Raw genomic sequence first — 25,310 nt, 5'->3', positions numbered from 1 at the left:
CTGTTAGAAGGCTCAGTTTCTTTCCTTATTTTTATCGAGTTCCTTTGGTTGGTGTTGATTGCATTTCAATCTACACCTGCCTAAATGCATTTAGATTGTAAAACCTATACAAACTCTGACATTTTGCTTTTGATAGTTTTATAGTCTTTAGTCAGAATTAAACCAGAGTTGGTCTAAGACTTTTACTAAGTATTGGAAACCACTCACTGCAGCTGAGGATGGTTCTACATGACCAGCTTAAAGATCCATGAGGTTACTATGGAGGGTAAAACTCAAGAACCATGAAGATAGGTTTGGACTATAATTAATATAAATAGTCTGCTACAGTTGCCACGTCTCCTAACATAAACAGATGAGGCAAAACATTATGACAACTCACAGATGAAGCGAATAGCGTTGATCTCATAAAAATAGCGTTACAGGATTATCTCATAACAACAGCGTGTGTCATAGTCTGGGATAAAAAATATCACGAAAGCAAGAGTAATCACAGTTGTACTGATATTCAGTGTAACCACATGACTGAGTGTGATATTGCTTTTATACAGCAGTTCTATAAACAAGAAATTAGTACGTGAGTGACATTTCAACATTTCTGGTAAAACTGCAGTCCATTCTTCATCTGAAAACCTTTTATACCATAAGCCAAACATTACTGTAGTAACTGTTCAACAATATATACATGTCAAATACAGATGTGCGGATTTATATACACAGTAAAACATCCTAGTATAGTTATAGGAAAATAAAGCATACTTGTAATGCTGCTCTGCCAATTAAATTAGTGTCCCAGCAACCATTACAATAAGTTTCAATAAAATATTATAATACTGTATAATAGATCAATGAAAAAATTTACGCCAGGTTCATCCACTTGAGTTAGGTGTGGCAGAAATTAATATTTTTTTCATTCACACACTGACTGACTTGCACTTTGACTCGACTGATTTTCAGCTTGATTTTGTTATTTTATTACATACAGTATATATGGTGTGTATAGTCGCTGGCATTCCTGCTGGAATCTGTATGATGTGCACTGCATTGCTTTCGGAAAGAAACTATGCAAAGTGTTCTATAAGACACTTACAGCAAACAACTTCAGTTTCAACATAACTGTCTGACTAGAGAGACTAGAGACCTCTCCGAGACTTCAGCTCGGAGACATGAAATTCAACTTTGACTTCAGCTAAAGACATGAACCCTGACTCAGACTTCAGCTTATAGAAGTGAGAATTGACTCGAACGTAGCTCAGGGACTAGAGACCTGAATTGGACAGCTCTGAGTCTTCCTGGAAGAACCAACAATGGCTTTCAGGCAGTCCGGAGATGTGAACTAAGAGGTATTTGATTACTAGGAGAGAGCATTATCCACTGACATACCAATGGCCACATTACCGTCACCAAGAATACACCTAATAAACCCCCTCTCATAGACTATTTCTTCGGGATTTTCACTAAATAAAAGCAGTAATTAATCTCACTGTGGCACAGTAATGCATAATTGAAAGCTAGTAATATTAAAAGGGTACAGATTGAAATCAGAGCAAGGCAGTGTCACTGTATTTTCTCTCTCTGACTGTCTGGCTTCATATGATATCTCACAAGCATGTTTCATTACTGACCAACTGCTCAAACAGCCCTTCTCATCTCCACGCTGTCAAACACCATCATGTCAACTTCTTCGCACACTCTTTCAATCCCATCCTTTCCACCAATCTTAGTTCTGAGGTAAACTAATTACTGCTTTTTCAGCGTTCCTTTCAAACTGTAAAATATAAATTTGACTGCAGCAAAAAAGATAAAAAAAAAAAAAAAAGACTTTCATGTTATTATTCTTCTATATTTCATAAAGCATTGAAATGGAGTGTAGACGCACAGGCACCGAGAGAGATCACGATTTTCATTAGATAGAAACTCTATTTCTATCTCTTCATTTCATTAGCTGCAATACATAGGCCAAAACCAGTATGGGCATTTACATGCACTTACATTCTATTTCTCCTGTGGCAGCCTCTGCAAACATGACGTCGCATCACCCCGAACATGAAAACACACCAATCACTCCAAATTAGACAGTTCATTAATGATCTCTCCATCTTTGCCAAGCTGTGACTCAGTGGACGGAGGAGAGCAAGAAAAAGTGAAATCAAAAAGAGAAATCCTCAGTGACTGTTCGTGCTGTGAATTCTCTCACTCTAGCTCTAGTTTTTGTGTTTCCATCCACTCTTCACATTACCTCAGAGCATATGAGAGCCCTATAATGAGCTCAGTCTAATTATCTAACACCATGTAAGCTGGAGCTGGAGCCGAACACCCCAGATTATGAATACATTAGGTCACTGGGGCAGGAGCACAGTCAACAAGCAAGCCAACTTGTGAATTGTTCATGTTGGCACCATTTATTCAGTGATATATTAGTGACAGCAATGGTTTGGCTGTCAAAGCGGACTCAGACTTTGAATAGTTTTGAGGCCCATACTGCACATTGCACATTGCATTTTGCAGTTGTCTTCAAATTAGAGACAAAGAAATAAACCTCTGGATTCATGTTTAGAAAGACATTTTTGTGGCAGGTTGGAAAAGAATTCTTTCTACAATGTATAAATTGTTGTCTTTTGCATGTACTGTGAGTTTCCAAAGTCTGAGACCACAATGGTAATCTGTATTTTTTTTTATTAAAATTTTAAAATAAACAAAAGCATTTTTAAACGTCTTTGACAAAAACATTCTTGATATATTGACTATGATAACTGCTACAAAAAGTCATATTTTCCTTCATTAGTGCTCTGAGACTTCTGAACCCCACTACATATCAACTACAAGTAAAGATTTAAAATTTTACCATCTGGCTTTTCCCAAAAGTGAACAGGGAGAAAATTACATTTAAAGATTCCATTTCAGACTTTGATGCAAGAGCATTGTGGATATTTTGACAGCTGGTATCTTATTATAAGATGATTAAATCAGGCTTATGTCCATTTCTCTACAGCACAACGCTATCCAACATCTTGATCAAAGCGTAAATGTAAATCCTCCACACTTCCTGCATCCTAGCCTGGTGAGATCTTTGTCATCTTTATGCAGACTGTTTCCCCTCACTATGTTTAATGAACTACTTTTTGCAGACAGGCAGAAAATTAAAAAAGTAGAAAAAAATAAATGGGATATATACACAGTTTCTTATAGTTAAGGCATTAAAATGTGTTGGAAAAAAAAATAAAAAAATAAAAAAAAAAAAATATATATATATATATATATATATATATATATATATATATATATATATATATATATATATATATATATATATATATTTTATTTTTTTTTTTTTCCAACACATTTTAATGCCTTAACTATAAGAAACTGTATATATATATATATATATTAAAAATGTAAAAATATTTTTTATCCTTAACGAGTGAGCCAGTGGTGACAGTGGAAAGGAAAAAAATCCCTGAGTTGATAAAGGGATGAAACCTTGAGAGTAACCAGACTTAAAAAGAAACCCATCTAGGTGACACTGAATGTCTATTTAATATTGTTCCATCATTGTTGGGGTTTACTGATCCATCAACTGTTCACTGATGGAGACTCAAGTGTAAAACTGTTAATGGTGATGGTAGACTATTTATATTAATTACAGTCCAAATCCACCTTCATGGTTCTTGAGTGTAACCTTCACTGGAACCTTATAGGTCTTTATTGTTTTTCACTGCTCATAAATAAGCAAAAGTAAAAAAAAAACAACAACAAAAAAACCCATCTGTCTGTGGTGAAAACACACCTGTGAAATGAGTTCATTTATTGAATTTGAAATAAACAAGTTATAAACAATTGAACATGATAAAAAAAAACTTAATCATTAAAAAGCTAATGATGAATGAAAACATGAACTGATACCTACAAAAGGTGTTGAGTTTACATGTGAATTGCACCAGCAGTTCAATTGCTTTTTTCGGTCCAAATTTCCACACAATTAATTTCTGCAGTGATAGAGTCCTGCTTCGCTTTGTAAAAGTTGGACTGCTTTAGAGTCCGAATGCTTTCTCACTGTTTGATTGAAATTGTAACAGGACCACCTCACTCAAACACTCAGTGATTTTTGTCCACATCCTAATGAGGTTGTTGTGTTCTCACCTGCACATACAGTTATGATCTACATTTAACTATAGCATACCAATAATACTGGAATATTTACCTTTCTTGTGTAGTGTAGTTGTAGATAGCATACATTTAGGTGGATGATGATGGAAAACACCACCTCTCTCCAGTAATTGGGCTACTGATGAAGTCATTATTCATGCTTATCGGTATGAATCTGAGAGCCTCTCATACTAACGGCACCTAACAACCAATTCATCATATTTATTTAATCATTGACAGCCTCGGTATATACACGTGTGTGTCTGTGAGTCTGTCTGTCTGTGTGTGTGTGTGTGTGTGTGTGTGTGTGTGTGTTTATGTGGTTAACTACAGTAGTGTTGGTGAGCTATGTTGATAGCCACCAGGGTCTGGGCTAAATGTCAGTTTAATGACAGATACAATTATGATACATGGAGAGTTGAATGTCAGCAAGGACATAAAATGGGTACAAATGGCCAGAAAGTGAAAGTAGTGAAAAATGGGATCTGGGGAAATACAGCTGAGAGAAAGAGAGGAAAAAATGGAGAAATAGATAGATAGATAGATAGATAGATAGATAGATAGATAGATAGATAGATAGATAGATAGATAGATAGATAGATAGAGAGAGAGAGAGAGAGAGAGAGAGAGAGAGAGAGAGATGTATTTCCTCCCTTATTCTTGCGTGCTTGTCTGTGGACAACAATGGAATAAAGATATCAAAAAAGTCTGAACCCTCTAAAGCACCCCAGCCTAATTTCCTGCAGGGTGATGGTACTTTTGTTCATTACAGAAGGAGGTGACATGAAAACGTACGCGAAGATATTAAACCAGCCCGTATTAGACATTACAGTCTGATGACACTGGCACCTCTGTGATTTTTGCAACCCTTTATATTAATAAACTTTTTAATTACAGACTCAGCTTCCAATTTCACATGCACACACATACACAGTTTTTTTTTTACATCATTTTCTGCACAGTAACAGTGTGTTCTTCCTTCAGAGTTGAGGACAGGAATAATGAAAACGTGTGCAAATATTAAACTAGCCCATCTTAGACACCACAATGCTTCTGGTTCTGACACCTCTGTCAGCGTTGCTATCCTCCATGTTAATTGTCTCCTTAATTAAAAGCAAGCTCTAATCATTTCTTTTGGAGTACTCAGCAGAATTTCCAGCCTACACCTGACCGCACCACTTCTCTTTTATCTCAAAGCGAAAAGCCTATTGTGAGTGTGTGTTTGTGCCTGCATTTTAATAGTGCAAATTAACCCACTGTTTACCTGTGGGTTCCAAAGGTAAATAACCATTAAGTCTGACTACATCAGTGAACTCTGTGACCTCGAATTGCTCCTAAAAACGACCTTGTCTAAGTGAAATCGTTTACAGTAATAGAGCGCAGAGCAGCCTCTGGGACTATAGTCAGACCCACGGACTCGATGCTATCGGAGTCTAGCTCTAATACTGCTAATAATGACTCACCATCTTGTGTGACTCACCTAGGGTCAGTTGCCTGGCCTGTAGCTCATTATGTTACACAACAGTCATGCAGACCTCTTGGCCCAGAGTGTGTCATCACCTCCTAAGTGCTAATATAAAATCTGCTCTGTGGGCTACATAAAGTAGAAATGATGTACACTATTAATAGACTTGTCCTATCCTGTCACCTGTCACTGCTCCTTGTCATTTAGTGTATTTTTTATTGATCTATACATTGTAAATTTCCCATTGGGATGAAAGAAGTATCTATCTATCTATCTATCTATCTATCTATCTATCTATCTATCTATCTATCTATCTATCTATCTATCTATCTATCTATCTATCTATCTATCTATCTATCTATCTATCTATCTATCTATCTATCGTTAAAGTGCTATACATAAAATAAAATTTAGTTGAATTGAAACCATTAAAGTTGTGCCTTATAACATGGAGTTCTATCAGTTTCATTACACATCCAGACAGGAACACACTGCTTAAAGGTGTGTTCTAGTGTAAAAAAGTATATTTACAATAGCAAGCGTGGTACACAAAAGTCGCATTCACTATTAGCCAGCTCAGTCAATCAAAACAAACAGAACATATGGTGCTGGTATTTGTCCCTTTAGGTAATTTGTATCTCGACTGGGCAATGCTTGCCGTCCCGAAAGGTATTTTTAAAAATCACTGGGTGTGAAAGAAACTGTACCACATTCTTGTTTATTAAAGCAGCCGTATTTCATATAGCAGTATTTCACATGCACCTTCTTTATCACTGCTGCTGATGGGTCAGGCAGCAACAAATGTTAGATGTTAAATCTGATAGTGTGGGAAGCTACGGCACACTAGCTAGTGTAGCTACACTCTGGGCCAGACAGAAATCAGCCCCATTCTCTACTTCATACTATGCTGTGTATTTTTTTTTTTTACCATGAGTAGTGCTCTTGTTCCTGGTTTAACAAAGGTTTATTTAAAGACATTTTAAAACCGCAAATATCAAGGCTTATTTTTGTTCTTTTTTTTCTTCTGGAAACAGAAAGGGAAAATTAGCCCCTCTAGGTAAATTATACCAAATGTCCCTGCAATAAACAATCTATGCAAATGAGATCAGCCATGCTTGACGAGTTTGGAAATAAAAAAAAAAAAGAAATTTTTGAGTTATGAGTTCAGTTATTTAGGGTGAAATAATGCCAGCATTAGTTGATGAATTTCTCAAGATTCATCACCAAAATTTGCCATCCTCAAAAACCTACTGATGAAATTCCTTCAATAAAATCACAGTGTTTCTCATTAATATAAATCAAAAAGCATATTATTTACCGTAAACAGTAGCAGCAACCCCACTTGTTACTGGCTTGTTGCCCAGTCCAGGTTACCCACTGCTGACTTCGGATCTCCATTATTTTCCCTATGCTGCTAGCTGTGCTATAACACTAAATGGTACTGGCACTGCAGGAGAACATTGACATAGGATCTGCTTTCCAGAGCGCTGGCAGCATGCTAATGACCCATTCGATTAATAATGCATATAGAAGCCCCCATCGGATATGCCTAATTGCCCTGATTTCTCTCTCCCAGCAGAGAGAGGACTTCAAATGTAATCTATACCTGCGTAGACAGCCACAGTTCACGATTTGCCTGCACATAAAGGTGCATGCATGATTTTAAGTTAGAGATTATTGACGGATAAAGTTGTAGTTTGCACACACACACATAAACACTCACAAACACACACTCTGTATATTCATAGCATAGCAATGCAATGTCCATAATGCAGGCTTTTTTTACTCATTAAAACAGGTATTCATGATGAATTCAGTGCATGTAGTCAACCCTAAGCTTATTCACTTATTTGCTGAAGCCAATTAAACCTATTTGTATTTGTTTGCTTTATAGCTACACTGACCTGCATAAGTATTTGCTCCCTTCACATTTTTTTCCACAGTTTGTTGCCTTTATTGGGATTATATGTCATAGGAAAATCAAAATAGTTTGTATTGTATAAAATAAAGTTGCTGAAATAAAATTCTGCAAGGATTACCTGGCTAGTCAAACAAAGAGTAATATGAGAACATTTCCAGATGCAAAGCAATACTTTTTCGTTTTAGTACACGAGTATAAATGATGTACAGTACTACACATATATCATATATCATAACCTTGTGCTCAAGTACATCTGATCAAATGCAAATTTTCACCTTGTGCTTCTTAATATCATGAACAGCAGCTACGCTAATTCCTATCCACTGCTTTTCTTTATCTACCCATTCTGAGGCATCCCGAGGTTGCACCAGCTGCAGTTGTGTCCCACCTCATGAAGATTATGGACCTTCAAATAAGTAGATGGCGACAGTGCAAACATCCCGAACCATCTACAGACGTACCAGCACCATTTGGATCCCACTTCATGTAAAGTTTGGCATTGGACCTCTTTGAAATTTTAAAGGCTCTGGCATGGAGGAGTTGGTGTTGGATCTATGATTATCTCAGATGTTGAGCTGTTTTATGAGTTGCTCAGTAGCATCTGGTTCCACAACATCAACTGACTGTATAAGACTGTAGAAAGGACATTACTCATAATCACACACTCTGGTACTCATGGTGGTTCTCACTCTTTGGTGTTTTGCATTGTTTTAAGATTTATAATCACACCCTTGATATCACCCAAATGAGGATGGGTTCCCCTTTTGAGTCTGGGTCCTCACAAGTTTTCTTCCTCACAACATCTAGGGAGTTTTTCCTTGCCACAGTTGCCCAAGTCTGCTCATCAGGGATAAAGACACATCATTCACTTTAATACTTAAGTTCTGTGAAGCTGCTATAGAAATAAACTTGAACTTAAAAGTCTCAAGCATAACAGGATGTTAAGGATGGCCTAACAGTAGCCTGACAATACCACACGCAAGAATCTGGTGCACTGGTAAAAAGTAAAATGGCTAGTCGTTACTATTTTATGACAAACAATATTTAACATAGCATTGAATAACTTAAAATGCTTTACCCTTGAAAAGTATCTCCAAGAGCAGTAAAAGTTAGGGCTCTAAAGTCTAAGGAGTCTGTAATGGATGAAATAAAAAGAAGGGAACAGGGGCATAAAAGGAGTTGGACATTGAGCCACACAGGCACCACTGAAACAAGATCTGCGTTACACACTACAAAAAACTGAGAAAGAGAGCAAGAGACACAGAGAGGTCAAACAAATCTGCTTTATTCTTACTGCAGTTTCTGGAAGGAGATTAAGTATAACCCATTGGCACACAAAACGCACCAGAGGACCATCGCTGCTGACACATATAAATCCAAAGGTGACATATTGCTTGCAAATAGTTTAGTTTTATGACAACGACAGCTGTGTGCGTTGACCTCATGAGAGATTAAAAGCACCAGGAAGGGATCGCTGCAAGGACAAATGAGATGTCAAAAAGCACCTGCTCCTCTGTCTGAACCGTTTTCCCCCGTTGATATCTCATACTATCTAACACTAAAGAACAGATAAGAAATACAAAGGGGATAAAATTCATATCACATAATTTTAAGCTGAACTATCAGTGCTCTTTTTTCTTTAACAATTAAATGTATTCAGAATTAATGTTCTGTTCTGTGTGTCTTAATTTGAAGGCAAATGCCTGATATAGAACAAACACCTTTGCAAATGAAATGAATATTCTGGAATTCATATGCATGAGTAAATGTGTGAGGACAAAAACGTTTTATGTATGAATGTGTGTTACCATACCATCGCTCCCCATCTGTCTAGAAATACAGCAATAACACTCTTTTTTCCCCTTTTTTTCTTCGCTCTTATCATATCACAGGTTTTATTCAGACACTCTTCTCTCACATAATGAAGGTATAAAAACATTTCAGCACCAGGTTTTCCATATGGCACGAACAAATTTCACGTCTTACAGGGCATTCATATGTGCAAGTTCAGAAATGCTTTATGTAGCCTGAAATTTCAGATAGTGGTAGTTTTGAAAATATTAATTAAATTGGATCAGTAGTAGCAGTAGGATATTATACAATAATCGAATGGCCCAATGGGGCTGCCCCACCTTTTATTAAATTACTGTACTGTCACGGCACTAGCACACCTTGCTTTCTCATTCTAGACGGTGTGCACTGACACACATATACGCACACACATATACACACACACACACACACACACACACACACACACACACACTTTGCTGATGAGGCAGAGGTGACAGTAGGATGAAGGATGTGGCATGCGGAGGAGAGGGTGAAGGTGCTAAATCAAAGCTGTTGCATTGCGCTCAGGGGAGCTTATGGCTGAAGCTCTCATCACAGGAACATGGCCATTTATTTCCCGTTCCTAAGAACCACTTGCAGCACAACACACACACATACACACACACTCACACACACACACACACAAAACCAACACTGTGATTTATCTTTCGAAACATAAACTTAAACCCACCCTAATCTCATTCAGCTAGGACCAAGCCTACTCTTTAATAGATTTTTTTCCTCTCTTCCTTTTAACATATGTTATTGTTTACATGTAAGCAACTGTATTCTTCTGAGCAGAAACCAAGCAGTTTAGTTTTACAAAAAAACAACACTCACCAAGTATTTAATTTCTTCCGGCAGACTTTACTATACATCTTCATTGTGTTGTAAAGAAATCCAGTCCACATTCGATTCAAAGCACACAGCTATTGAAAACCGTCATTCGATGTCATTTAAATGCTTATTCGTCTGGGTTATTAAAGTAATCAATACTAGTAAAAAATTAAAATAAAAATCAGAGGGGGTGAAATGCTTTGGAAATTAAAAGCTAATCTATCTGGAATTCATTAAAGGTTTAAATCAATAACTCGACCGCAAGCATGTTGTGAAACAAACCCAGAATTCCTCATGCTGTGTGAGTCTGTTTTCTCTCCTACAAATGGTGTTTGTTCTTGTGTGGTTTTCCTTCGTAAAGTTATAGTCGGGATGTTGGTCCTGCTGGGAGATACTGTTCAGGTCTGTTGGAGTTGTGGTTCTCTTGACCAAGTCATACGCATCACATTAAAGCTCTGTTTTTGAATTTATCTCTTTTATTATTGCTTTTGTGTGGTTGTGACTAGTTCCAATTGGACAGTATGTAGTACTGTATAGTGTGCAGTAGGGTCTTTATTAAGAAAATCATCACTAAAATAAATATTGTAAAAATCTAAAGGAAAAAAAAACTGACCCTGTGGGCTCATGTTTAACACCAAATCACAGCTAAAATATTCAGTTTAACCACATTACTGCCAGTGCTTTTATACAACAGTTCTATAAAGAAATGTACATTGAGTACAAAGTGACATTTTTGGAAACAATATAGACGGTTATTTGTATCTTTCCGCTAATTTAAATAGATCCTGAAGAAGCCACACTCACTTTATAGCCTGTTAGTTAGCTGACAAGTTAGCACACATCGATTTGTACAATACTGCTAAAGATTTGTTTCGTATAGTGGGCATCTATTTACATTTATGGCATTTGGCAGGCACCCTTATCCAGAGCATTTGCAATAATCTCATTTACACAACAGAGCATTTGAGGGCTCAAGAGCCTTGCTCAAAGGCCCAGCAGTGGCATCTTGGCGATACTGGGATTTAAACTCACGACCTTCCATTCAGAACCACTTTGCACTTTTTAATATCTCTTATATTTTTAGCCATAAGTTCTGAAAAATGTCATTTTCCATGTCTGCTGATGCTGTTGAGACTAGGAAGTGGCATTTGATGAGGCAAACAGACTGAGATGAGTGCAGTGATACACACATACAGTGATATATCCCAGGACTGTTATAGCGAATATGTGCACTATTTTCATACCTTGCTCAGCCAGATCAGATTAATAGACTGGAAACTTACTTTAGTATAACTTGTTTTTTTTTACAAAGATTAGTCATTTTATAGTTTGTACAGATTTAAGGCAATTTTATTTTTTATTTTGTCATTTATAAACAAAATGTTTTCTGAAGCAAATTAATTAAAAATATTATATTTCAGAACCACAAATACAATAATCTAGTACAAAAAGTAAATGCTGTACTTCAGTGTTCTGTGACTGAACTAACAGTAAATAGACATGCAAGCAACTGCTGTACCTTTGTTGCGCTTGAGAAGCAGTATTTGAAACCACAGCCAAGTAATCAGACATGCTTAAATAACACACACACACACACACACACACACACACACACACACACACACACACACACACACACACACACACACACACATATGCATGATGAGTAGCCTGCATCCCTTTGAAGTGCCTGCCTGGCTTTTCTCTCTTTTCCGCTGTCTGTCATCCCTACTTTCACTCTTTCATTTTTTTCTGGGCTGCTGGACTCTGGATGACAGTGAGAGAGAGCAATGGTAGGAAGAGAGTTGTGCTTATCAAAATATTCCCCTTATGCTTATTTAAAAATATGGATTGTTTACTTTCTTCCCTCGCTAATACAATATCTTGTTTTAAGTCTGGCACACTTGATGGAAAGGAGTCACGGGAAATGAGCACTTTTGCTATGCGAAATGTAGTGAATGAAGTATAGCTGAAAACAATTACAGCATGACTTTTATGACTTGATATGTTTGAAATATGAAAGACACTGAAAAATTAATCTATTATTCTGTTTTTAACATCATCTCATTCTCTCTCTCTCTCTCTCTCTCTCTCTCTCTCTCTCTCTCTCTCTCTCTCTCTCTCTCTCTCTCTCTCTCTCTCTCTCTCTCTCTCTCTCTCTCTCTCTCTCTCTCTCTCTCTCTCTCTCTCTCTCTCTCTGTCAGACAGATGGCCAGGACTAAGTCAGAGTAACTCAAGGCTCCAGGAGCAGGATGAAGAAGGTCTTTGAGAACATGCTGACTTTGCATCTTTTGCCCCATTATGCATGCTTGTATGTATTAGAGGCCGGGAGAACAATAATGGAGAAATGTAAGCACAAAATATCAATAATTTGGATATCAGCTCATGTTGAGGCTGAATATTCCACTATTTATTTATTTTCTCTCTTTAGACCATGTGAGCTTTTTGAGCAATGAGCAGTAATGCTAGCATTCCGTTACTCACAGCAGATGCTGAGAGTTTACAGCATTATAGACCAGTGTGGGCTGAAGTGTGTTGCACATCAAATAGGATTTCTGACAAGCAAATGTGACTCATTTCCTCATAAAGGGAAGACAGAAAAATAAAATGGAGGAGAGAGAGAGAGAGAGAGAGAGAGAGAGAGAGAGAGAGAGAGAGAGAGAGAGAGAGAGAGAGAGAGAGAGAGAGAAAGAAAAAGAAAAAGAAAGAGAGAATGATTAGATTGATCACAGCAGAATATGTCCTGGAATATTAATCATTTTGGAATGAAAGCTGATGCACTCTTACTTGTTATCATCTTATTTGTGTGCAAAATGTGTTCTTTCCTGCCTTAGATAACTTCTCTGCCTTTGAGTTATACCCCTCTTGCAAATTGTGTACTTTGTGTACCTTTTTGCCAGAGTTGTGTTCACACTGAGAGGCTCAGCATGATATTGGTATTATGTTATAATAAACACACCATTTTTTATAAGTTACTCATCTTGAAGCATATTATTCACAAATGTTATGAATAATTCAGTAACTACAGTCAAACTTGGAGAATATAGGGAGATGTAAGGAGTGTCGAAAGCTTTAATCACAGCTTTAAGCATACAGCAACTCATAGAAATTCAGAGTACATAGTAACTTGAGACTATTTATTGTCGATGTGGGCATGTCTAGCTCGATGTGGGCATGTTTATGCAAACATGGAGTGATATATGGACATTATTGCAGCGACTAGCAGTGGGAGCGAAGACAGTAAATAACATGTGATCAGTCTCCTGACAAAAGTGGAATGCTAGTAACGATAACCTCTGATAAACTTTACTATGGCAAGCAGTAGTAGAAACATTCATTGGCAACACCATAACAGTAATTGGTAAATTGCAGGGGTAAAATTGCTGCATGTGCAAACAAAGCATTAGTCTAATCAATGAGTCCTAGGGCACTTTTGGGTTTATGACCTGAATAATTAACTAAAATCACTAAAAAACGAAATCATCATGTACACTTCTTTGACGTCAATGTCATGGTTTTTTTCAACACAACACAATAAAAATGTGCATTAGACAGGTTTGAAAACATCCCATTTGAATGTGCACGTGAGTATGTGATCTGGTGAAAATAAATTAGGTGAGGAACAAAAAAAATGTATGCCTTACAAAACGAACATGTGAAAATAAATAATAATAAAAAATGGATGAGATTTATGACACTCTGAATTAGGGTGTCTTTCAAATGCAATAAAGGTAAACATAAATATATTACCAATAATACTAATAATACAAATAATATTCCCCTACATGTAAAAAAAAACTTGAAGCATATGTGAAATACCTGTGTGACATTTGTGTAGAGCGTCAAAACAAATCATTTTCAGGCCCATTGCAGTGGAGGCATTTCAGGAGGAAGATATGCCAATCACTATCTTTCTAATGTCTTTTGTGTGTATGTGTGTGTGTTAGTGCTTGTGACAAACTTATTACAGATAGCAAATAGTAAACTGAATTTCCAGTGTGTGTGTGTGTGTGTGTGTGTGTGTGTGTGTGTGTGTGTGTGTGTGTGTGTGTGTGTGTGTGTGTGTGTGTGTCTGTGTGTGTCTATGTGTGTGTGTGTGTGTGTGTGTGTGTTTGTAGTGATATACAGACACACACACAATGCAGAAAGTGCTGGTATTGTATGTTAAAGTATTTAAGAGATCGTATTGTCTAGTAGTGCTCCCCCGGGGCAGACTATTCTAGTTCACAAATATAGCATGGGTCATCTTTCTAAAGTCATTTTTAAAACACTACTCTCGCTCACAAATAAGTGCACACAGACATACACACACACATTTCCTCCTGGATCAGTTAGCACCACATTACCTGAAAAATAATGCTTTACTCTAAAAGAGCAGACTCCATAATTATACAGCTGTCTAGAAAACAAAAGTGAGAGGCAGAGAGAGAGAGCGAGAGAGAGAGAGAGAGAGAGAGAGAGAGAGCAAGAGAGAGAGAGAGAGAGAGAGGGCAAATGGAGGACAATGCAACCGACACTTTAGATAAAGACTGTATAAGAAGACAACAAATAATCTGAATAGCAGAGACACAGATAGGACCAAAACAGAAGCCCAAATGATGAAGAAGAGTACCAAAATTACATGAGGGAAACTGCAAGTTTGTGGGCTTTATGATGATTTATAACGGGTTGCTACTGTTCACCAAAAGCCAAGTAACATTACAGGCTGAAATTCCTCACCTGGGCGCAGTTTTCTAATGCAGCATTTAATCAGATGCACGATGATCCAGACAAGAAAATATTTTCTGCCATGTTTTATGGATAAAATGATTTCACATCAATCCATTAAGTCAAACCATACACACATAGCTAATGAAAAGAGCTATGCAACTTGTCTCACCTTTCAATTCAACACCAGTAAGAAAACAGACAGTAAATGTCAGTTATTATCATGCCACAAAAGTAAAAAGGACAGTGATATGTATCTTAATCGAATAGCTACACAGAAATAACACTCTGTGCACTTATGGGGAGCATTTACAGTATAGTATAAAAGCTATCTCTGTCTTCTCCCTACAGCCACAATCTGGAGCAGTTAACCTTTGAATAAAATTACAGTGTTCCTTTAAGATAGGAACAACCCTGCCTTTAATGTGCACAAAATTATTTTAAGTACAATGAATGTTTTTATGTTTCAGTAGGGCTCTCGAAATTCAGTCCTGTCTCCAGACGTTCTCTGTATCGACTTGAACTTGCATTGGAATCATCGGCATTTGTACTTGAACGTGACTGTGGTCTCAACAGAGATTTTTCTTTAGTTTTGTGTTGGCTTTACTTTTCACATGCACAAGTGAATAAAAAGAAAATCATTATTTTGTAGAGAGCATGGTGTAATCATTGGTGTAATGCACGAATGAAGCCAACAAGTTGCAGTGAAGTGAAGTTGACAAAGATTTCAGTCTGTCTTGATTTGGTCTTTTCATACTTGGTCTACACTTTTCTTTTTCTTGTCTCAGTCTTGGAATGTTTTGGTCTTGGACATAACAGTGGCAGTCTTAAGTACAACCATTGTGTTGTAGTATTTTTTTGTTGTTGTAGTATGTTGTATAAGTTGGTGCTTTGCGATATTGTATGAGTGTGTATAAGAGTCCGTTTTGAGTTGTTTATCTTTTTGTGCTGATCCACTGACCTATATCCGCGGTTCTAGATTATCTGACTGCAGGATTAATGAAACAACAGCCAAACATAGTTACACATTTCCTTGTGTGAGAACAACAAGTTTCGAGTGGGTGAGAACATTAAAATTCTTTCCATATCTCGGACTCACACTCTATGCTGCTAACCCATTTACCATAAGTGTCGCACCATGCCGCATCCTGAAAGCTGTGGCCACATCCTGTTACACATCTCTTTCTTTTTTTTTTTTTTTTTTTTTACCTTTGAGCAAGTAACACGTTCACTGTAAGAAATAACAAATTGGCCAGTCGTAATAACAGTACTTTGTCAATTCTGGGAGCCCATGGAGTGTGATCTGAGTTTGGATTTCTAAAAAACACAATTCTGCTTCAGGTGGTAATTTCAAAGCTCTCACTTCACGTGGCTACTTTGTAGTGACAGTGATTTGCTGCTCTTTCGAAATATGGCAGGCTGATGTTAGACAGGCCAGTACTGCATAAAATGGTCTGGAACAGTGTGAAATGCTGTCATTATATTGGAAGAGCATATTCACAGAGCATGCTGTGTAGTGGCAGGCGTGACTGTGAGCTTGACGGATTTATGCGACCAAAAAAATGGTAGGCTGGATGAAAAGAGCGGTGTACAGAAACGAGGGACAGAGCAAAGTGTCTGTTCTTCCTCCTTCTCCTCCTCCTCCACCTCCTCCTCCTCTTTCTGTCTATATACCCATCATGCAAGAGTGAAAGAAAACGTCTGCAACATTCACCTTTCCCTCAATGTACCTCATTCATACACCAACCCAAACATGAGCTCATTTGCTCATAAAAGGTCTACTAATGCAAAGTTTCCATTGGGGTCATCAAACTAAAGGAAAATCAACAAAGGAGGTGACTGGGATTTATTGTAGCGATCGGGAGAAAGCCTTGCCGGAGATGTGCAGACCATTTTCTTTCCACTGTTATGCATAAACAGGGAAGATTAATTATTAATATGAAACATGACCATGTGAAGTACTTTAATGCAGGTGCACAGCTTGAGGATATAATCATCATGCAAGGCCTTTGTGGACAAACACAAAGACATTCACCAGTTAAAATGAGGAATGTGTAGTCTTTAAATCTGGTGATGTTCATATTCTCACTTACATACTCACTCTCTCTCTCTCTCTATCTCTCTATCTCTCTCTCTCTCTCTATCTCTCTCTCTCTCTCTCTGTCTCTCTCTCTCTCTCTCTCTCTCTCTCTCTCCCTCTCTTTCTCTTTTCACACTCTTACACACATACACCTGTCTTCACTCGATTTTACCAAACTAAAAGCAAAGCTTCTTTTAGTGAAAGCAGATGGACAAATGTTGCACTGATGGGAAGAAAAAAGCACTCAGGAGAAAAATGAGTACACTAAAAACTTGCTTTGCAATGGCAGAACTCATGTACGGAAGGCTGTTTTTTAACAGATCATTCTACAAAAGCATACAGACTGTCACCACTGATGGGAACTCAACAGCACTGTAATGAATAATAAAGCAGTGATGAAAGTGAGAAACATAAGGAACTTTTACAGAAGGTTTATTTTTTATTTTTTTATGAAAAATGCATTAAAGTGCATTAGAATGTTTACTGATGTACTTTATATGTGTTGGAAACAGTAATTATGGGTAAACGGTCTCACTTTAGTCAATCAAATATTTTCAGTAGCAGAAACAGTCTATAATGCATAAATGTGGACAATTCTAAAAACAAACAGTTAAAAAAAAACAGTGTAGAAAAAACAGCAGGATGGTGGCAGAGGGTTACAGCTGGACTGAGAATTGACAGTGGATATAAAATGTTTACAAACCACTATTGAAATTGTAAAACTGCATGTGCAAAAAAGTATGAAACAAAATGTATCATATATTATTATGTTTTTGCCAGCAACATAATTTGAGTAAAAAACAACTAGAAACAATTTGACATGAAATAAAAAGAAATGGTCCAAAAAAAAAGTAGGTTTGTACAGGTTATTTTGCTTGCAATAGAGCACTCAGTGTTTTTGGTTTAGAGCAACCAAGGTGCAGCTTTTGGAGTTTTGAAGGAGGTTGCGAGTTCTCCAGGTCCACTAGGAGAGTCCTCGCTAGAGCTGGCCATGCTCTGAAGCACTGAAAGTGGCAGTGTTGATAGACCAGGTCCCTAGGGGTGACAGGGCAGGGCGGGCACCATGTAATGCGGTGCACCTCACCCTTTTCCGGCAGGGTTCCCAGAACATCCTATGTCAGGACTTCTTGGTCGAAGCCCTCTTATTGAAAATGACAGTCCTTAGATTTTTCATTTCACAGGTCTTTGGCCCAGCGTGTCCCACAGGATCCCTCGCAGTTTCGCTGTTTCTATACCCCCGCTGACGGAAGGTGCTGGGTTGTGCTTGGTGCTGCACCCACTGAGCAGCCCCATTAGAACCATGTGGGAGGAACCGGCTGAAATGCCATGTTTTTCTCGGCCTCCTGGAGTCAGTTGACTACCATGTTCACGGAATCGCCGAAAAGGCTAGTCGGCAGCGGAAAGATCCGATAGGGTGAGCCAAAAATGCGACTTTCAGTGGAGGCTAGTGCAGCCATAGACCAGCCAACGGCCATAGTGGTGTCTTTTGTGGCCCTGGCTCCCACAGCAGGTCAGCCTGAAACACCTAAAGCAATGCCATGGTGTGTAGGCATGCAGTGGCTTTACCTGCGGAGGAGTAAGCCTTACCCACCAGCGCCGACATATTATGTAGGGGCTTGGTGGGTAAAACCAGGGTCTTTAGGGAAGACACAACACCAGGGGAGAGATAGCTGGCCTGCGTCTCTTTAACCCGGGGCATCGACCCATAACCACGTTCTTTTAGTCCCATTATGTTGGAGTACAGCGTTGCTTTGGGACTAAAGAGGCAGGCTAAATATGGCTTTGCCCAGGACCTAGACACCTCGGTGTGCAGGTTCAGAAAGAACGGCAGACCCTGATGTGGAGGCTGTGATGTGGGTTGCAGGAAGCGTTCGTCAAGCTTGCTGGCCGCAGCTTTGCGAGCCCCAGCAACTAGCTCCTCGAAAAGTGCCCACCAGAAGTGGAGTATTCGCATGGACATGCGAGCACAATGTGCACAATGTGTTTGGTCTTTTTGCTCACCTTCATATTTTATTTTTTATTTTTTTGGACAAACAATTGACAAACAATTGACATAGAAAACACACAGAGTGCTTTATGAACAAACAGAAGATAGTGTTGGCTTCACTCCTTGTGCTTTTTATAGCTTTCTGGTCGTGACCTCACCCCGCTGGTGACGCCGCACTTTCTATTCGATGGATGTAGACAGCGTTTGTTGATGCAGCTTGAGTTCTGCCTTTTATCTGGTGTGTGTATATTATTAAATCCAAAGTTGATGGCTAGGAAATATGCCATTTCTATTAAATAGGAAACTGTGGCACATTTAAAGGGGACTCTCCTTCTTCTAACTTCTGTTTAGCCAGTGTCTTGATTTTGGCATCATCAGAATTATTGAATTATTATTGCTAAATGTAATTACACAAATATAATAATAATAATAATAATAATAATAATAATAATAATAATAATAATAATAATAATAATAAATAAAAACTAACAATAATTAGTTTGTTATATATTTGTGTTAGTGTATCTTCTGTATTTTAATATTTTTATTAGTAGAAGTAAATCAAGTAAATTAAGTAGAATATAAATTTTTATTTAAATATGTAAATTCTTGGGAATGTAGATTCTTGGAAATTAACCAAGTGGGAGCAATATTTAAACTGATGGCAAAAAAACAACAACAACAACAACAACAACAACAACAACAACAACAACAGTTTTTCATTAAAAAAAAAGTAAATTTATTAAAAAATTTACATTGTAGGGCTCAGGAGATAAAATCTTTATTGTAGTTATATGTGTTCACACACATGAATATTATATCCCCTACACTCCCTATGCTTCAGAGATTTATATGAATGCTACAACTGGCTTCACTTCATACACCATCAGCCAAACCCTTCAAAATGCCACAAGCACAGAAATGAAATATGCAAGCTGCTTAATAGCATGTCTAACTAAGCGTGCGCACACACACACACACACACACACACACACACACACACACACACACACACACACACACACTGGTTCTCTATAATCAAACGCAGGGTCAGACTAATCAGACAAATCCAGAAACACATGCAACACACTTAACTTGCTCTGAATCCAGAGCTGTTAGTCGTAGCCACAACAGACGTGGCAAATTACTGACACTTAACTGCTGCTCACAGCTACTTCATTAGCCTAGAAGAGAGACTTTATCACTAGTGGAATCTATTAAAGCAATTACACTATCAGCAGGAGAGAGAGTGTGAGTGGTCGAGATAGATAGAAGGAGACGATGGAAAGAGAGCAAGATACACAAATCCAGCTGTTTGAACTGCTGGAGAGAAAATATATATTACTCAAGCATATGCACATTTGCACATATACTCACACCCAAACACATCCACATTAGCAGGTGTTATTTTGTTAAACCTTGTCATTGTTTTTAAGCATTTCTAAAAAATATTTTTTGCACTCATTTTTGCAAACTCCATCTGTAGGGCCTGACATGTATTCTTGTTTCACGTATTCATGTATTCATATTCTCACTTACATACTCTCTCTCTCTCTCTCTCTCTCTCTCTCTCTCTCTCTCTCTCTCTCTCTCTCTCTCTCTCTCTGTAGTGCTGTAGTGCTGTATTATCAGTACGAGGCCATTAGAGTGGAACAGCAGTAGCTAAACTGCATAAATGAATACCCAGCACTTAATTAGCCTAGAACTGACAAGCCCTGACACTGCTAAGCAACACACACACACACACACACACACACACACACACACACACACACACACACACACACATACAAGAACACACAAGTCTGCAAGGCTGGCCATATGGTCTAAAGCCCCACCATCACCTCCTTGCACACTAAATGTTAAATATCCTGTCACCTGGACACAGCTGGCCACAAGCACACACACACACACACACACACACACACACACACACACACATGGTTTACACATAGTGACAACAAAAAAGGCAGGTAGACACAATTGTTTTGTTCTCTCTCTCTCTCTCTCTCTCTCTCTCTCTCTCTCTCTCTCTCTCTCTCTTTCGCACACACACACACACACGCGCACACACACACGCACGCGCACACGCACGCACGCACGCACACACACACACACACACGCACACGCACACGCACACACACGCGCACACGCACGCACGCACGCACACACACACACACACACACACACACACAAATTCACCTGCATATATAAAAACATTCGTCCATTTTCATCACCTCTCACAAGTACATATGTTAGTGCCAGGGGAAACAGGTGGGGTATGGATTAATTAACTTTTGGTATTGTATATGTTTGGCTGCTGTTTCACTTGCTAACCCAGTCTCTCTCTCTCTCTCTCTCTCTCTCTCTCTCTCTCTCTCTCTCTCTCTCTCTCTCTCTCTGTTTTTGTCTACATATCTCTAAATTGTGTATTATAGTAGTACAATTTTAATTTCCACATAAAAGCTACATTTTAGAAAAAAATATTTTAATTAAGGTGTACAATGAATATGAATGAATGAATATATATGTATGTATGTATGTCTTCTCCCACAGTGCCTTTCTGAGGAATGGCACATCGAATTGGTTGCTTGGCATAGCTGATGGTTCTGGAGTGGAACAAAGCCTCATATTGACAAAGCCCGTTGTCTTCTCTGTCAGCTAATTTATCAAGGGCAAGGTGGAAAAAAATCAATTAGATCCTCTCACAATGACCATCCCACACTCATCGTGTCTCTCTCTTTTCTCGTCTCAATCACTCCCTGTCCTTCTGTATAAAAGAAGATAGACATCATGTGCTGAGAAATGAGAGCAAGGATGGAACAAAGAAAACACAAGAATGATATAACCTCTGAAGTCAAATTATGCTATTGTGATATTGAGAATATTAGTGTTTCATTCATTTTCCTACAGATTCCTATACAACAGTATTTTATTATAAAGTTAAAGCACCCTGACAGCTCAGCTAACAACAGGAAAATTAAAGTTGCCAAATTTAGAAGCATTATTGTTTATTTTCAAAATATTTGGCCAGAAAGCAAGGTTAACTGTGCTGTGATCAAAATAACTATTTATTGTTGAAATTAAAACAATAGGAGCAACATTAAAAAGTACAATCATTCAATCTTGAATTATGTCTTGGTACAGGGCACTGCTTCCTGTCTTTCACACACCTTCCGCTCTCTCACTGTCACCCTTTCATTGCTAGCTATTTCCTCATCACTCAAGGCCATTGGCATCAATCGCACAACTTGAAAGAACTTGAAGTGAAAGCATTTGAAGTGAGGCATGCCATATTTTGTTGCTAGGAATTAAGTCCATGACGTTTTTGTTTTTCATTATGTACCTGTTGTCTAATCAAAGTTTCCTTTCTTTCTTTCTGAACGACATAACACAGAAACTGTCACTTTCAATCCATGCCTTTTGTGTTTCATTGAATTCCAACAGCTGTTGCTGTTGTATTTCATAAACAGCGTATTGGAAATACTCACAGGGACATCTGGCCCAACTTTCCTGAACTAGAAAAGAGATTACAACATTTATATAATGCTCAGGAAAAAAATCTGATAGGGATTATTGTATTCCTGAGAGCAGTGTGCTGCAGAATTTTGAACAGAAACAGAGAGAAACGGAAAAAAAAGTGTCTTTAGTATGTCAATCAGAGAGACAGACAGCTAGAAGGATATGTTTGCTTGGCCCTTAAGGACCAGACAATAATCTCACTATAGACAATAAGAAATAATTAATAAATTAACAGATGGTGTCTGTTTCTGGACACAGAAGACATTTCAGAAGCTCTCTTTATGACAAAAAACCACCCTGCAAGTTTCAGTGTTTTTAAATAGTAAACGTCATTCCGAAATGCCTACACAACATAGTACACTTGTACACACAAACACAACACACATGCTTTTCGGGAAGCAGTGAAATCTACAGCCACATAGAGTCAGATTGAGACAGCCAGCTATCATTTTCCAGCTCATTTCCACTAGTTATTGTACAGTTTAACCACAGCTACATGAGTAATTATGGTAATTAGGGCAGTTAGGCAGCTGTACACACATACCACACATGCCTACATCTGTTACCAGATTCTGGATGACTTCTGTCAGCTTAACTACATCTATGATACATACGCTGATACATACGCTGTGCACCGAATGCAGAAAGCATAGTTCCTGTAACAGCAATAAATGTGTAATGCAAGAAAATTGGAGCCATGCACAGAACACAGCATAGCTAGGAGAGAATGTGGACAACAGTGTAAGGCAGCATGTGTTGTGTTGTGTGTAGTATGTGGGCGTGGCAACACTCATCTACTGGGATTAACTCCTGCCCTCACTCTCTAGATTATTAACAATACCCTGCTGGGTGAAACTCTGTAGGTTTCATAATGGTGTGTTGCTCAATGCGTTGACTCTGATGTGTGTTCGTGTGTGTATGTGTATGTGTGTGTAAGTAGATTTGTACACATACAGCACACAGAGAAGATGATAAAAAAGTGTCCGCAAGGCATAATCACCTCTCACCATTCACCAGTCACCAGGACAGGGGACTTGTGATGGATCACCTATGTGTGTGTGTGTGTGTGTGTGTGTGTGTGTGTGTGTGTGTGTGTGTGTGTGTGTGTGTGTGTGTGTGAGAGAGAGAGTTTGTGCGTTCCTGCTGATGTGGAGGCTTGATGGATCAGTTCAGTAACAAAGCGTAGCAATGACACTGCAGTCTGCATTAGCGCTGGAATCCATCAGAGACACACAGGCTTAAATCTGTGTGTGATAGTGATTCGTTCAGTTAGATTCACAAACAGTGTATAAATGACAATGAATGATATTTGGTTCGAATAAAGCTCCACAAAATATACTGGACCTCTATCATGCTTCTGTATATCATTTAATAATCAATTACTCCACAGTTTCCTTTACCATGACCTTTTACAGCTTAACGTGATTGAGCTACTAATAACAGTGTGTGATTGAGTGTGTATATTGCATATATACACCTGCATCTCCAAGCTTAGCTTTTCACATTGCCCCGTGAATAAACTGCAGTACCTAGAGGCAATTTTTTACACTGCTTATGAGAAAGTTGTTTACAGCTGCTTTCTTGCCTTTGCCGACAACCATTAGATTTGGGCACAACCTGTGCTGCCGGCGTCATCTCTACAGCCTGTGTAACTAGGCAACAGTGTGAACACACACTGAGGGACAAGAGATCCAGCCCCGACACACCCATGTGTGTAATTACAGAGAGGTTTAATGAAATTTATGTGTTTGTAAATGTTTTGTTTTTTCTCAGTCCAGAGTTTAAAATGAATTGAATTTAAGCAACAGGCCAGTGTTTTCCAACCTAATCTCTAACCACTTCATCAGTATGTGAGATTACCACAGACCATAATTGAAACCACGTTTCCCTGTGCTGAGCCATTTAATCTAAACACAATTAAAATGGAAAAACAAACATTTAATTCCTCCCTTATAATAGAAGCCAGAGGGCAGTCGATAAATATTTATGGGAAACAAACACATTAGTTAAATGTTCCATGGATTCTTCAGTCACATTTATTTCAATTAAGGTAACATCATTTATCCTTTCAAAAAACCGATTGGTTTTTGTTCGAGGGATCGGATTGGATTTTATTATTTACCAAAAAAATAAATAGTGCCTTTCTAATTCCTGTCCTGCTCTAGTGTCATCCATTCTCACATTTCATTATGACAATTACAGTTTTTTATTTGTGTCGTATAGTCACATGAAATCATTTTTAACAGAATAAAACACCTGGTTGTCAGTTTTGTGCACCATGGGCCATTTGTAATGACTTGTGAAAAGGTCGCCCTCAGTGAGAAAGAGACCATAGTGTTCCACCCCCTTCTGCTCAGGATGTCCAAAAAACAAGCTAAGGCTCAGCTGCGAACCTGAGAATGTTGGGTAAGTGAGCTTTATCAAAACCAGTCGCCTTCATTTTTGATCATTTTGAAAGCCAAAATTTAAATCCATTACACTGTATATTGCCAAAAGGAACAAAAAGCCCATTAAAAGTAATGCTATTTTATTTGGCTAATATTAAATCAGTTAATCTACTGAACAGGATTCAGCAATTATACTGTCACATAAATACACAGTGAATACATTAATTCTGAAATCTTTTCTCTAGTATTCTTTTCTTAAGTGGAAATGAGTCCTTGACTTTTGGCTAGTAATGCGATAGTGCTCCTAATTACATGTTTTCCAACATTGCCAAAGTCTAGTGACATATTAGGCAGACAGTCTTTTCTTTCTTCACTGCAAAATCAAATAAGTTTTTTTTTCATTTGGCATGGAAATTATATATGCTCAC

The 25,310-nt window shown here is 38.1% G+C and overlaps 1 protein-coding gene across 3 annotated transcripts in view; it reads right to left on the bottom strand.

The window, feature by feature from the left end:
• Nucleotides 1-25,310, bottom strand: part of sulf2b (sulfatase 2b) — a 125,949-nt gene that overhangs the window by 64,954 nt on the left and 35,685 nt on the right. The gene's annotated exons all lie outside the window — the stretch shown is intronic.

Source organism: Silurus aristotelis (genome assembly GCF_946808225.1).
Source record: "Silurus aristotelis genome assembly, chromosome: 19".
Classification (NCBI taxonomy): Eukaryota; Metazoa; Chordata; class Actinopteri; order Siluriformes; family Siluridae; genus Silurus; species Silurus aristotelis.
The sequence above is the reverse complement of the archived record's forward strand: the minus strand, read 5'-3'. Positions and strand labels throughout refer to the sequence as shown.